Genomic DNA, 16,139 nt, shown 5'->3' on the forward strand with positions numbered 1-16,139 from the left:
GGAAGGTGACCTTTTAAATAGCTGGGTCTAAATGTTTTTTATTTCATCCATCAATTATATAATAAATACAGAATCCAATAATTACTCATTACTTAACAGAAAGGTCAAAAGAAAAGTCTGAGCTATTATGTTAATTTACTGGATGCATTTAATACAAAAGGAAATGAAAATTGAAGAACCTGCTTTTATCTGAACTGTTTTTTCCAGAAGTTTAAAATATTAATATATTGCTTCTATTAATATATGTTGCATAAAGTAATACTTGTAATACTGCTTCTCCTTTGATAAAATCTCAGAGGAATAATAAAATTATCCTCCCAATTCAAATTTATACATATAATAACTTGCATTTTTTAAATTTTTATTGACTTTTATCACAGGTTTTGAGTATAGGAACACATACACATAAACCCATCTTGAAATTTTTTGCAATTATGAATTTATGGGGCTCTTTGTAATCAGTTTAATTCAAGTCTGCCCTCCAGTGGTCCCTCCAAAAGTTTTCTTAGTGATATACAGAATTATATTTCTATTAAGGCGATAAGCTGACCAACATTACATTCTAAAACATATTTGGTGTATACAGTATTACAGTTAGAAGATGTTAATACTGTTTGCATTCCTATGCTGGTTTCTGGTTTGCATGCGCGGTGCTTCCGGACATGAAGGAACAGTTCACTTCCTGCTGTCCTTTCTTTTTTGGAGGACCCTGAAAAGGGTCAAAAATTGCCTTGGAGGGGCGACTACCGAGAGGAGGCCTTCTCTGTGATTGCAGAAGGGTGGAAGCCCTCCGCTTGAATCCGGGACAACTCCTTTGGCCTGAAGAAGAAGAGACTGGCCATAAAGATGGCCAATCATTAAGCCGCTCCCTGCCGAAAGCCAAAAACACTACCTAGCACTAAGAAGCAATCTGGAGGACCTGAGTGAGACTTTACCTTTCTTACTCCCTTAACTATTTTCCTGTGAGACTTTCCTGAAAATTTCTTTCCCCACTTTTTGAAAAAACGGCGAATATCTACTCTGGGAACAAATCTTAAAGCCTTAAAGAAATTCAAGTAATTCAGCAAAGAAATTAAGTAATTTTATCTGTATTTACTAAAAAGCTCCTATTTTTTGGTGGGGATCTACTACCCTATTTCCTCTCTAAGCTGTGAATTAAACAAAAAAAATTGGACTAATGCTACAGAAGTTTTATATTAATTTGGAAAAAAAATTTACATTGCATTTTATATGCTATTGATGACATCTTGTTGTGAAACTTGGTACAGCAAGTAAACTTTTCTCCTGTTGTGAGAGCTGACTGAATAACAGAGCTGTCCTTGACATTACTTTTAAAGATAAGTGTGGGAACACCTGGTACTGAAAACAATTCTTGGAGGTGGATAATCCTTGACTATTATTAAAATAGCCTCCATGGAAGATTTAGCTGCAAACAACAACGAAAAGGATGAATATATCCCACCACTCGATTATAAACTGATACTGGACATGATTTTGGCAATGACAGAGCAAATTAAAGCCAAATTGCAAGAAAAATCTGACAACTTAAAGCCACCAAATCAAATTCTGACCTTAAATGAGGAAATAATAATCCAAGAGCAAATAGAAGTGGAAACTAACACTAAAATAGGAGATTTCAAAGAACAACAAATGCAACCTACAGAAGAAAGTTCAAATTTCAATGTCAACTACAAAACTTACAACTCAAAAAGCAATAGCACCTGAGGAAAGCAATATTAAGAGTGAAGACATTAAAGGCATTCAAATATACTTTATTGAGAATTCAACTAATCAAATGACAACCATCACACCAGCTACTACTTTCTACCTAATCCAGATGGAATTGGAAAAAGAAAAAGATGTGCTTGATTTAATGATAACTATATTACATCAATCATCAAAAACTGAATTATGAAAGCAAAACTTCAATGGTTACAAAGGGGACACTTTCTTTGCAAAACTGACATTTGGATACTCTCCCTGGATTCAAAAAAAGGGCATAGGAAGAAAGGGAAATAAAGACGCCAAAAGGGAAGCCTGATTGGCACAAAAAGAAGGCAAGAGTTAGATTTAAAAAACTGAACTTGTTTCTTTTTTGGGATTCCTAAAGATAGACTATAAAAATACCTTTCAATGGATTAAGGGGAATCTCTAAAAAAATATAACTGACTTTACATTTAGCTTTTAGATCTGTAAGGGAAAACAAAAGTAAGCTTTTAGATTTTAATTCTGAACTATATTATAGAATTTGGAATGATATATCGAAAGATAGTATTTTAACGATGTATGGTTAAGACAACATAGAATATATTAGTTGTTACTTTTGAACTATATTATAGAATCTAGAATTTTATATACAAAAGATAGTATTTTAAGAATTGTTGAGACAAAAATATCTTTCTAATTGGTGATTTGTTAAGATGAAAACTAGATTTTAATGGTAAAACAATGTTTTGTAATGAACAATACGTTTTGTAGGCAAGAGAATTATTCTTTATTTATTGAAAGGGAATTGTGGGTTACCCAAAAATTAAGCTTGCTTTTGTACATTATAGGCTATTCTAGACTATTCTATTGCAATTAGATAAAATTTAAAAACAGGATATTGCTATGTATTAGTGATTAACTTGACTATTTTGACTATGTGATAATTAAGGGAATCAGACGGAATCCCTGTTGATGCAACCTGAACTATTTACAACTTGTTATTTGTTATTTTGACTACCCAGCCACCGTATTGCTTCATAAATACACGTATATGTAAATATTAAAAAATCAATAAAACTTGTATAAAACTGTTTGCATTCCTATGTAGCAAGATTTTCAAATATTGTAATTTAACTAGCTAATAGTAACTGATGAACATTCAAAATTCTCAGCTGCAGTAAATATAAAAATTCTACACACCTATTAAAATGCCAAGGCTTTGAGATGTAAAAAACCAGACCAAGATAAATCACTTTTTCCTTCTTTCTAAACAAAGATGTGACTGTTCAGAATTTAACCAATCACATTCAAAATGTTTAGTAGTAGTTAATACACACCTGACTTCAATTAGTAACTAATCATATAAAGTTCAGCTGTTCTAGTAAGATTTTTCTGACGTTTACTTAGTACGCTAGCTTGGTTGCAAGAAAGCGAAACACTGGTGAAGCAGGCACAGCAGCGTGTGCATTTTTTTTGCATTTTTTTATGTTGCATAAGAAAAGTACATCTTCCTTCCCTGTCCTTATCACTTTTTATAGAGGGACGATCGAGAGCATCCTGTCATATTGCATTACAGTCTGGTTTGGAAGTATTACTGCTTCAGACAGGTGGTGCAGAGACTGGTGAGGATGGCAGAAAAGATTATTGGCAGTTCACTCCCTTTATCTAGGACATAGCATATAAGAGTTGCGTGAGCAAGGTCCGTAATATTGTCTGAGATGCTACACATTGTCTTCACAACCTGTTTTTCTTGTTACCTTCTGGGAGGAGTGTCAGAGTAAGTCAAAAACTCCCTATCAGAGGGCGATGAACTGTGGTTCATTTGATGCATGATGAACATCAGGTAAAAATAAAGAAACCCCAAAGCATATATTCTACTATAAAACTTTTAATTACCAAAAACTTATAAAAGCAAAGAAAGACTCATGACTACATGTCTATCTCACCAGACAGCACAAAGAGAAGGAGAGAAGTTAAAAAAAAAGACTACAGGAGGCTGTTGTCACATGTAGTACACAACTAGTACTTGTCACAAATTCTTGCAGCTCCTTTAATGTCACTGTAAGCTTCTTGGCAATCACTTGGACCAGTTTTCTTGTTTTGTTTTTTTCATGAATTTTGGAGAACATTCAATTCTTGTTAATGTCACATACTTTATATACAAAGATTATATATTACACAATATAAAAGAATTTAAAGATAGCTATAATTGTCAGACAATAGACAATGTTATTTAGCAATAATTAGCGCTGGCTCTTCGGCTTTGAAACAGAGATGAGCACCGGCCCCTAGAGTTGGAAAACGACTAGCACGCATGTGCGGGGGAACCTTTACCTTTACCTTTTTTAGAATTAGAAAAACAAAGTTTTGTTAAATTCAGGAAACAGAAAATATGAGAAAAAAAGCTAAAACTATCTCTGTCCTTATTTCTTAGGTTATAAGAGAGATGAAAGGGAAAACTTTCAGGCTTTGAAGATTCTGTTATATAGCCAATAGCAATAAAATATAGTTCTAGTCAAAGTTGTCAAATCAACCAAGGAGCTCCTGCAATGAACAAGTTACTGCCTGACAAAGTCCCACTGTTTCTGTCCAGTGCTCCCCATGGGACTTTCCTACTCAAAGGGCTGACAGGCATATTCCCATAGGGATCTCAATAAAATTTGCATTATTTCTTTTTTTAGGTTTTTTCCCCTTCTACATTAGCTGTTTACCTATGAAGTATGCAATTTCTCTTAAAAGAGAAACATTTTGAAAATGCCAACTGGGGGATCTTCAGCCACTCATTCTCACTTAGTTTAATTTACTTCATAGAGTGGTCGTTGTAAGGAAAATACAAGGAGGGAGAATATTGTGTCTGTTTGCTGCCTTATTTATAAAAATAATAAAGACGGTATAAATGAACAAACCAAAATTCATGAATATTCAAAATTTGCTAAAGGAATAGAGATTTTAGTAACACTTCTAATTTTATAGTTAAATAAAAGGTACAGACAAAGTCCAGGGAAGGAATGAAGATGCTTATTTTTTATGTCTTTATTAAAACTAAAGTTTCAATCTTTTGCTTTTGTTGTTCATTTGTGTTAGTTTTGGTGTTTGCATTTTAGGGGAGGTGAACATTTAAGATTACGCTAAAGGGATATTTATGCATATGGTTCCCCCCCCAATCACGGTGCTGACATTGATGCCTATTTGGTAAGCTAGTTTTTCTGAGAAGTCTGAGGATGTGGATGTTGTGTGCAAGTGTTTGGTGTCTCTTGTCAATTTGGTGGGTGGCCAGCAATGTTTGTCCTATTTACCTGGCCAGCAGGAGAAACAGAAAAGCAGCAGCAGTCAAAGTGGTGGCAGACTGGCAGAAGAACAAGTAGTGGAAGGGGACATGTAGATTTCTATCAATGTCTCCCTAAGTGCCAAAAGAACAAGACTGCATCAGGCAGTAGCATCTCCACTGGAGAGGCTCCTTGTTGAATTGGTGGCAGACAGCAGAGTTCAGAGGTGCTATGGATCAAGCTGCCTTTGCTCCAGCTGATGAGTGATATGGAATGACTCCAGAAAACATAGCAGAATGGCAGAATGAGTGGCAACACACTGGCACTTAGCCCATATTCTCCATTTATTCTGTGCTATTAGAGAGAATGACAAGCTGGGCAGAACAGGATGAGGACATGGCAGTGGCTACAAGGTCCTGGCTATTGGAGTCTCCAGTGAGTGGAGGGCTCAGGACAGGACACCCAGGGGGAGGGCCTTCTCTGTGGGTGCGCCTGCCCTCTGGAACCAGCTGCCCGCCGAGCTTAGGACCGTCCCTGACCTTCGTTCATTTTGCCGGGACCTGAAGACCTGGCTCTTCGAGCTCTCCGGCCCAGGCTGAGAGTTTTTAATTGGGGTTTTTATATTTTTTCAGGGATTAAATTTAATTCTTTTTAATTCTTTTTACATTTTGTATTAATGTTTTAAGTACCCTGTAAACCGCCCTGAGTCCTTCGGAAAAGGGCGGTATGTAAATCCAATAAAATAAAATAAAATAAAATAAAATAAATAAATAAATAAATATGTTTATTACATACCTGATGGACACTGTGGTTTCTGATGGAACTTGAGGTTTTTCACAAAGCTCTGGCACACAATTTGATTGATGCTCTCATTACTCCTTGGAATGAAAAGGCAATGGGTTGCTGGACCAAATTTTGCCTGTGAGGACTCTGTGCACATGGATCTTGCAGAGAGATGGACTACTCCGAGAGATGAAGTGGCACCAGAGATGCCTAGAGCACTGATGGAGGAAGAAAATGAAGTTGACTGAGCAAATGGTAAGAGTCTATATTAGGACTTAATTTGTGGCCATAAGGGTGGCAAAGTTTATTTACTTCTCTACTCTTATTGCATCTGCAGATAGTATCCAGTGGCTTTGTTTTGTTTTCGGTAATCAGATTCCTCTGGGTGAGGAGCTGCGGCAGCTCTTGCAGGGCTACAGTGAGGAATATTCTCAGTAACTGTCAGATAATCACTTGACCTCACTCAAAAGTTTGACTCTGGCTGGGCAGATCTTTGGAAGTGACACTTATATCTGAGCACTATTATTTGGGAAAAGTTTGAGCCAGTTGATCACAAGGAAATGGACAGAGTTCTTGTGAACAAGACTGAAAAGGTGACTCAGGATGCTTTAATCAAACTTGAGGCGCGTGGGTCCAGAACGCAATTCCCTCATGTTTGGTTAAGGCATTCTGGGAGATGGAACAACCCTTTTCTGTCTGGGTTCAGACCAGGTATAACACTGAAATGATATTGTTCATGCTTGCTGAATACCTTTGGAAGTCTCGAAATGGGGTGATGCAATTGTGCTGGCTATCCTTTATCCTTGATCTTTTAGCAGCTTTTGATATTATCAATCTTAGTATCCTTCTGAACTGACTCCAGAGGTTGGAAGTGGGAGGCACCATTTTGTGGTGGTTCTCCTCCTTTCTCTGTGACTGCTTCCAGTTGGTATTGATGGGCAAGGAAGGATTGAACCCTATGTCCCTGGAATGTTGGGTTCCTCAGGACTTTAATCTCTCCTCTTATACATGAAATTGCTGTGTGAGGTTATCCAACAGTACAGGGTGTGATATGATCAGTACCCTGATGATACCAAGTTAGGCATTTCTATCTCTGGCTGGGCAGGTGATACTACTGCAGTCTACCCAAGTGCCTGGAAGCAATAAAGGGTCTGGATAGAGATGAACCAACTTTGGATCAATTCTGGCAAGATGGAGTGGCTCTGGAGTTTTGACCCCCAGGGTCTGGTGATTTTGTCATCTTTGACTCTGGTAGGGTTGCCCTCTTGAGGACAAAACTGGCAGTTCTTCTGGATTATTAGTTCCTGTTTAATGAGCAGTTACACTGTAGTCATTTAGTCAATTTTGATTCCTGCAATGCACTTTCTAAGGGGCTTAAAGACCACTCGAAAGGTATAAGTGATCCAGAATGCAGCAGTATTGGATCTTCACTGGTTTGCCCATGTTATACTTCTGTTGTGTGAGTTGCACTGATTCCCACTTTTCTTCAGGGTGGATGCATGGAGGGGAGAGGAAATTATTCAGCAGGCTGCAGGAACAGAAATCCTGCAGCCCTATAAAAGGTTCCTCCTTCCCCTTTGGGCACAGAGGACAAATCCTTCATGAATTTACGTTTTATGACAGTTGGAAGTGATTTATCTGCTGTAAAACACTCTTTCCCAGATTTGAATGTAACTTTGAATGATCACATGACCAATTGATATTCAAGGACTACCTGTATTCTTGTAAATATAATGGGATTTTTAAAAATAAATTATGTATCTGTCTACAGATAAAAAATCAGAGATGACTTTAGCAGCTTACATTAAACTAATAAGATAACAAAAATCTGGATAACCACATTCAGGTTTTTGTAACTATTATTTTTGTCTAGATTTTTGCAGTCCAGATGCTTTAGTCTTAATCTATGCATCTGTGGCTGAAGTTATTCTATTTGCTGAAGCTTGTTGAGTTACATGAGAGCTTCAGGTATGCCCTCTGGGCATTAGTGCAAATTGCTCTACAAAAAATAAAATGTTTTATTTAGACATTCAGATAATATTCTAGAAACAATTATTAGACCATTCTATTGTGACATACTTTTATTTAGGAACAATATCCAGGCTGTCAGTTTTTGGGACTTTATTTTATTTTATTACAAGCAATGAATGAATTTTGCACAAATGAAACATTGTAAGTAAGCTTTGACATTCAGGATAAATTAATACTGTATACTGCATAAACCTAATTATTGCTTTAAATTAAAGGAAACAATTGTTTCTGTATCCATAAAGTATTAATCTATTTACCTTACTGCCTATGAAACCATATTCAAAATTCTGAAACAAATTCAATTTTCTTTAAGAGCCATATCATACAAGTGCACTTGTTATTTCCTTCTTTGAAAAATATGGCTTATTAAAAAATAAATAACTTGATTTTTAATGGCATGCATTTTTAAATTGTAGAGTCAATAGTAAGGGTTTGCTTGTAGATATCCTATAAATTGTGAACCAGACAATTTATTCTGAGTCAGGGACAACAACTCACTCTTCAGCAAGCCAGCAAAAAATGATCTTGTTAGCAGTGTTCACTGAACAAGGCAATTTTTTTCTTGACAATCTATATAGCTTTTTTTAAAGGTAGGATTATATGTCAAGACTGTAAATTTGAAGAAATAAACTACCATCTTTCCCATCTTTAACCTGCAATCCAATGGCTGCAGCAGGGCAAGTATGAAGTCCTTGCCTAATGACGGTATAATCCTCTTGTAACAATGCAACCAGGATCACTAGAACTGCTGTTGCTAAGTGATGCCATCATATGATGTTTTGCTTAATGACCAATTTGCTGAGTAGTAGATATTGTAGTACCAATTAAAATCATTAAGTGAGCACGATGTGTATTGATTTTAATAACAATAACATCTTTAATACCTTTAAAACATAATATTTTTCAACTGTACTAAATAAACTGTATATAACATATTTAGCATGTTTTTTTTTAATTTTTACCAAAGCTATGCAGCTGAAGTTTCTAGAAAGCAAATTGCTAACAAATAAGTACATTTACAGTAAACATAGATATAAATATACATCTACTTCAGCTAACATTCTGGCCTCAGAAAATCCTTTAAGCCATCATATATGGTGCACACTATTCTACAAAAATAGTTCTTTCAGTTTACTAATTTCATCTTTGGCCAGATATTCCATTTATAGCAATATAGAATAAAAATACTGAATATATTTCAAATATAAATATTTACGTAATATACCTTTGTCTGAAGTGATACATTATGTCATAAATCTTTTATTTTCATTATAGAATCTACAGGAAAATAAAACAAACAAAGTTGAAGGTCAACATTAATGCATGATAGCAAGTTTATGATCCTTAAGAATTCAATTTCTTAAACTGATCTTTTCTTAACAAAATTTCAGATTTTTGTGCAAGAATTGATTTCAAGAAACAATTACTATTTTATTACTATAATAAAACTGTAACAGAGTCATTATGAATTGTATTTCTTTATGCACTTTTACACAAACTTACTTTCCCTCTAATCTCCAGGGGAGATTTTACATGATTTCTTTCAAATGAGTTATACAAGTAGCCCAAAATAGTAAACCAATCATCCTGAAGCATACCTTGCTTTTAGCAAATGCCAAAAATTAAGCTATGACTATCAGACAGTAAACAATTTGACATTTGTAGATATACATTATCATGGAACAAGCCAGATTAATACCACTGTCTTTCTTCCTTTCTTTTTTCCCCTTCCTCTCTTCTGTTTTCAAATTAGCATGCAATTTATGCTGCTAACCATTCATGTTAGAATATATTGAAACTGTGCACACCAGGACTATTGTGCTGTAAATAATACCTTTCTGCTGTAGTTAAATGTTATTCTTCCAGCGCAAGGCAATCTTTTTGGTAGTTTGCTTGTTCTTTGTGGGTTAGACCTTTTTCTTGCGCTACAGCTGTCATGTGGGAGGCTGTCTGAAAAGCTTCCAAATTAACCAAGCTCTAGAAGTGAATTATACAGCATGCATTAATAGAGAGACAAAGTATTCCGTCTGTGCATGTAGGATTTATATGTTTTATGGATCCTTCAATCTTTTAATATATTCGTTAATTTAAACACAGTTGTTCAAATGTGAATCACTCTTCCAATCTTGTGTTTAATTGGTATTCAGTGGAATGGGCCACCAAGTTATTGTCTCAAAATAGATAGCAAGTTACACAAGTCTCATACTGCAGTATCTGATTGTTACCCTATTTCCTAGGCTACATCATTAAGTACACTTTCAACGTAGAAGATACTTAATTATTATTTAATTTATAATTATGCACCCAAAATTATCTGTGGTTTCCTATTCCATGGAAGAAAGTGAAAAGTTTAGCAAGCCATCGTTGTTGGGAAAGAAATAGACAAGGAACTAACAGACAGCTTTACATCATCATTCTCTGCTTCTTCTAGTATCTCCTCTTTTCATTGAGCAAAACCTACACAAGAAAAAAATGGAATAGTGTTACATTCTCTGTATATTTTTTAAGCTTGTGTTTTTCTTTTATTTGATACTCAGATTATGGTTGAAGTGCAATGTGATTTGATTAAATGCTGTCAAGTCAGTGATTTCAAGGATTATCTGCTTCCAATTGCGCCCTTCTGGCATGTCAACAGCTGCCTCTGTATTTGAACTCATCTAGCTTGCTGCTGCTTGTCATCATCTTCTTCTCTTTCCTTCCACTTTTTCTGGCATTATAGACTGGAGACTTTGCATAAGGGGCACATTACGTCTCACATGATGTCAGTATATTATAATTTGAGTCTGAACAGTTAGGCCTTGAGTGAGAAATTTAAGTTGTTTTACGATTCATTTGTTTATTTTTCTGCTTATCTATATCTCAAATGTTTTCTCCACTCAAAAATTTAAAAGCATCAATACTTTTTCTATATTACTCTTTGAGAATCCAGCTTTTACATCCAGAAGGTAACCATATAGCTTGCTAATGCATCCATATATTTATTTAATTTCTGTTAGAAAAGTACTAGGAAGTAACCAAAAAAGGCCATTCTTTCTGCACCAGCTGTGAATCACTTTAAGAATTCAAATCACAAGGAATAAATAGTAAAAAGACAAAAGAGATGCAATATAAATGATAAATGATAACTTCCCGCCACTATAATTGTCAAATATGTAGACATAACTAATTATTTTCTCACGTGATCTAATATGGTTGGAACTACGGGCTTTTCCCTGCTGCCAAGTTAAAATTTAGCTTACTGTTACAACTAAAACTATTTTTATTTATTAGATTTTCAAAAACTTTGGTGTAGTGGTTAAGTTGTTGCCAGTAGTGGGATTCAAATATGTGAACAACTGGTTCTCTGTGTGGATGCCACTTCCAGAAGTCCATTCTGGGCCTGGGTAACAAAAAATTAGCTACCGGTTCTGCCAAAGTAGTGCAAATGGCTGAATCCCACCACTGGGTGTTGGCCTAGAAACCACAACACTGTGAGTTCAGGCATCCCTCAGGCATGAAAGCCAGCTGGATCACTCTGGGTCAGCCAATCTCTCTCGGCCCAACCCACCTCAGAGGGTTCTTGTTGTGGGGAAAAAGGAAGCAGAAGTATTAGGCCTCTTTGCCACTTTGAGTTGTACATCAAAAAGGCAGAATAAGAATATAAAGTTAAAGGGCTCTGGGACTTTAAAATTTAAACAGACAGGCACCTGCATATAACACGCCAGAATTAACTATTTTGATAAGAAAGACAAAAAACTTCGGATAGTGGACGTGGCAGTACCTGGAGACAGCAGAATAGAAGAAAAGGAACTGGAGAAAGTAACAGATTACAAAGCATATAGAAATAGGATGACTATGGTAAAAGAAAACAGGTAATACCAAGTCATACGTGCATTGGGTGCAATCTTGTTGACGACCACCGACATTGATAAATTCACCATCAGTTAATTGCCAAAGGCAGCTTTACTACAATAGTTTATATACTGTTATGTTATTTCTAACAAGATCAAACATCCTATCCCAGGTCCTTGGGAAGTAAGGACACAAAAATGCCAAATCCATTCTGAACATCTCTTTGTGTGAAAATAATATGCACCATTAAACAACATCATGCCTTATCCCAGCTTCTTGGGAAGGATTTCATAGATGGATAAAAATGCCAAATCCTAACCCTAACCCTAACCCTAAACATATGGCTGATTGTGCGATGAACCATAACAATGGAAAATTGAAATTGAAATTGAAATCTAGTTATGGAAAACACGGTAATAATTTTAGCATAGATACAGCAATGGATTGGCCTTAGAGAAATATGTTGCAGCAGGAATATACAGTAATGGAATTGAAATGCCAAATGGCCAACATCAGGTGCTATCAGGATGATGCCTACAAGTATCTGGCCATACAGTTGGATAACATCTAGCATGGACAAGTTAAACTCAATTAGTAAAGAATACTAACAAAGAGTGAATTGTTAAAGACAAAATTGAATGGTGGAAACACTATCAAAGACATCAATCACCTAGTCCATATCTATGATATGATACCTTGCTGAAATTATTAACTGGACACTTGGACTGAAAACAAGACTATTCTAAACCAATGACTATTCAGTATACATTACATTCCCATAGTGTTATTAATAGATTATATCCGCACTACAGAAATGAAGGCAAAGATTTACTTCAGGTCAACCAAACTGTCAAAGAAGAAAAGCATACATTGGTTGATTATGAAAAAGACAATCAAGAACAATTACTGATGCAAGTTAAAAGCAAAACTTACTGAATATACAGGAAACAAAATATTTTTTTTTTGCCACGCCTCCTGGAAGATGGCCGCTCGCAGCTGATCGCGGAGATCAAAGGATGCGAGTTTGGCATGGAGCCCTGCAGGGGGCTGTTGTTCCCTAGCCCGGATGGGTGACAGGACCCTCCGAGGCTTCGGTGGAGCCCGTAATGAGCGCCAGCAATAACAACGGGGCGGTATTGGAAAGGACGGCGAGGCGGCAAGGAGGCAAGGCTCCCAGACTCGAAGTGGCCAAGCGGAACGGCTCGATCAGGCTGACGGTCGAATTACAACGGCCGACAGCAACCGGCGGCACCCCACGGCAGCCTGTAAAGCGGCCGATGATGGTCGGGCTGCAACGTGCAGTTTGCAGCCTTTTCTGGCTCGCTCAGACCGGCAGAGAGCATATACTAGCCGGCAGCTGCCGATGGGAGCTTGCGGCGGCCTCCAAATCAGCTGTTAAGCGGCCTGCTTGGATGCGAGTAACCGGCGGCACCCCGCGGCAGCCTGTAAAGCGGCCGATGATGGGCGGGCTGTAACACGCAGTTTGCAGCCTTTTCTGGCTCGTTCAGACCGGCAGAGAGCATATACTAGCCGGCCGCTGCCGGTGGGATCTTGCGGCCGCCTCCAAATCAGCTGTTAAGCGGCCTGCTTGGATGCGCGGCATGTGGAAGCCTGCAACGGACCTACAACGACCTGATCGATCTCCCTTCGACAGACAAACGGTCCGGTCCTGCAGCCACCTGCGGAGGAGCTGTAACGACCTAGGGCTGCCTAGAAAGGTAGCCCGGACGGCAAGGCTCCAGAATTGGTGGCTGCAGCCCCCCATCTGCCCATCTATAAGATCATCGAGCTTCCCCCCTGACGGAGGTCTGTGGGATGATGGCCACCGTCTGTAGGCTAGAGCGCCATTTAAAACCCTCCTGTATCTGGTCTGGAGGGCGGAATTCACCAGGGACCACCTGAAGCTTTATTTGGAGGTGGGATGTGCCGAAAGGCCCCCGAGATAGCAGTTATCCTCTCGGGATCATACTTTAAATCCAGATAATCCCTCCTTCATTTTCTCACCGGAGACTGACTACAGCCCCTCGGTCGCGATGACATCTTAGGCATGGAGATAGATGAACTACCACCGCTCATCACCGGAGCTACGAAGTTATCCACCAACAGACTATGCTAGCATTCACCGGACTCTCTCTCCTCCTGCGACCTACCCAGGGCTGGATGGTGGCCCCCTGAGATCCTGATCACTGTGAGAGGGTGACCATGTTCTCAGGAGCCACTACTTCAGCTCTGTGGTCTTGATATGCAGTTGTTCCAACCAGCTCGTCCTTTATTTCCACCTCTGATGGCTTACACCAGAAGTGAGCTACTTGCCCTGAGAGCTTCCCCCCTCTCTCAGAGATGGCCATCAAACCTACGCCGCCGTTTCCTTAATGACGGGTCCTGGGACCCCGAGAGGTGGCATGGCGCCAAGAAGAGGCTCTTGGGTTTTCTTTTAAAATCGATTGCGATTAAGAATCCTCACCAGGTCTTATCTCGCTGCGATAAGGGTGGCAAAATCCAACTACTTTTCCACCCTCATCGCGTCCGCAGATAATCGCCCGGCTGCCTTGTTCAGAGTGACTCGCTCCCTACTGAACCAAGAGGTGAGGGAGGAACCCTTGCAGGGTCGAGCCGAGGAATTCGGTCAATATCTGCTGGATAAAATTGCTCGGATTCGAACCGGCCTGGACTCCAACTGGGCTGAGTTGGAAGAACAAGACATGGACAGTCTTGTCGACGTCATCTGGGAGGAATTTGATCCTGTGACTCCTAAGGAAGTGGACAGGATTATGAGGAGGTTGAGCTCCTCCACATGCTTACTGGACCCGTGCCCTTCCTGGCTGGCTTATGCGGCTCGAGAGGGGACACGAGGCTGGTTCCTGGCGGTCATCTCTGCTTCTCTGAGTGAGGGTCACTTCCCCACCGCCTTGAAGGAGGCGGTGGTGAGACCTCTCCTCAAGAAGCCCACCTTGGACCCATCCTCATTGAATAACTTTCGTTCAGTCTCCAATCTTCGCTTCCTTGCGAAGGTTGTTGAGAGCGTGGTGGCGCACCAACTTCCTCAGGTCCTGGATGAAGCGGTTTATCTAGACCCGTGCCAATCGGGCTTCAGGCCGGGCTACAGCACGGAGACGGCATTGGTCGCTCTGATGAATGATCTCTGGAGAGCCCGGGACAGGGGACATTCCTCTGTCCTAGTCTTATTAGACCTTTCGGCGGCTTTCGATACCATCGACCATGGTATCTTGCTGCGGCGCCTCAGGGGACTGGGAGTGGGAGGCACGGTTCTGCGGTGGTTCTCCTCCTTTCTCCAGGGTCGCTCGCAGTCGGTGCTGGCAGGGGGACAGAGGTCGACTCCGAGGCCTCTCGTTTGCGGAGTCCCTCAGGGGTCGGTCCTCTCGCCTCTCCTGTTCAACATCTACATGAAACCGCTGGGTGAGATCATTCGTAGCTTTGGAGTAGGGTACCATCAGTATGCTGATGACACCCAGCTTTTCATCTCAACTCCAGACAGCATCAGTGATGCCCTCGACGTGATGTCCCGCTGCCTGAAAGCGTTCCGGGAATGGATGGGGAGGAACAGGCTTCAACTGAACCCGGACAAGACTGAATGGCTGTATGTACCGGCAAGCCAGGTTACTCAGAGCATCCCATCCCTTAATATCGGGGATGAGTTACTACCCCCTGTTGATAGGACCCGCAACCTGGGTGTCCTCCTAGACTCACAGCTCTCCCTGGAAGATCACATAGGAGCTGTGACCAAGGGGGCCTTCTCCCGGGTTCGACTGGTGCGCCAACTACGGCCTTATCTGGACCTGGATGCCTTACGTACAGTCACCCATGCCCTTGTGACCTCTCGCCTAGACTACTGTAACGCTCTCTACATGGGGCTGCCCTTGAGATCCACTCGGAAGCTTCAACTGGTGCAAAGTGCAGCGGCACGGACACTTCTGGGAGCCTCCCGATACTCCCATATCACACCTCTCCTCCGTGCGCTGCACTGGCTTCCAGTTGCCTTCCGGGTGAAGTTCAAGGTGCTAACAATGACATACAAAGCCCTACATGGCATGGGTCCGGACTACCTACGGGAGCACCTTCTGCCAATGTCAACACCCCACCGCCCTGTGCGCTCCCACAGAGAGGGCCTCCTCAGGGTGCCACCGCTCAAGGAATGTCGACTGGTGGCCCCCAGGGGGAGGGCATTCTCAGTGGGTGCGCCAACCCTCTGGAACTGCTTACCAACTGAAATCCGGATGGCCCCCGACCTCCGCACCTTCCGGCGCGACTTGAAGACTTACCTATTCCAGCAGTCCGGCCTGGCTTGATAGCTCTAATTGGGGTCCCAGTTTGTTTTGTTTATTGTTTTTCAGTACTGTTTCATTATGTTTGCCTACCTTACTCTGTACACCGCCCCGAGTCCCTCGGGAGAAGGGCGGTTTATAAAAACAAATAAATAAATCAAATAAATAAATAAATAAATATGAGGGCCGAGGAGAGTCTTGTAAACCAGGGGGATAGGACAGGGATACCGATCCCCAC

At 40.1% G+C, this 16,139-nt stretch overlaps 1 long non-coding RNA gene across 1 annotated transcript in view; it reads right to left on the reverse strand.

Annotated features, from left to right (window-relative positions):
• LOC308677609 overlaps positions 1-16,139 on the reverse strand; it is a 30,107-nt gene that overhangs the window by 8,031 nt on the left and 5,937 nt on the right. The window contains exons 2-4 of the long non-coding RNA XR_014028532.1: positions 9,622-9,764; positions 9,013-9,065; positions 5,769-5,974 (exon numbers count right to left, since the gene is read on the reverse strand). This is a non-coding gene — a long non-coding RNA (uncharacterized lncRNA). The remainder of the gene's footprint in view (positions 1-5,768; positions 5,975-9,012; positions 9,066-9,621; positions 9,765-16,139) is intronic.

This window comes from Vipera berus (genome assembly GCF_964194415.1).
Source record: "Vipera berus genome assembly, chromosome: Z".
Lineage (NCBI taxonomy): Eukaryota > Metazoa > Chordata > Lepidosauria > Squamata > Viperidae > Vipera > Vipera berus.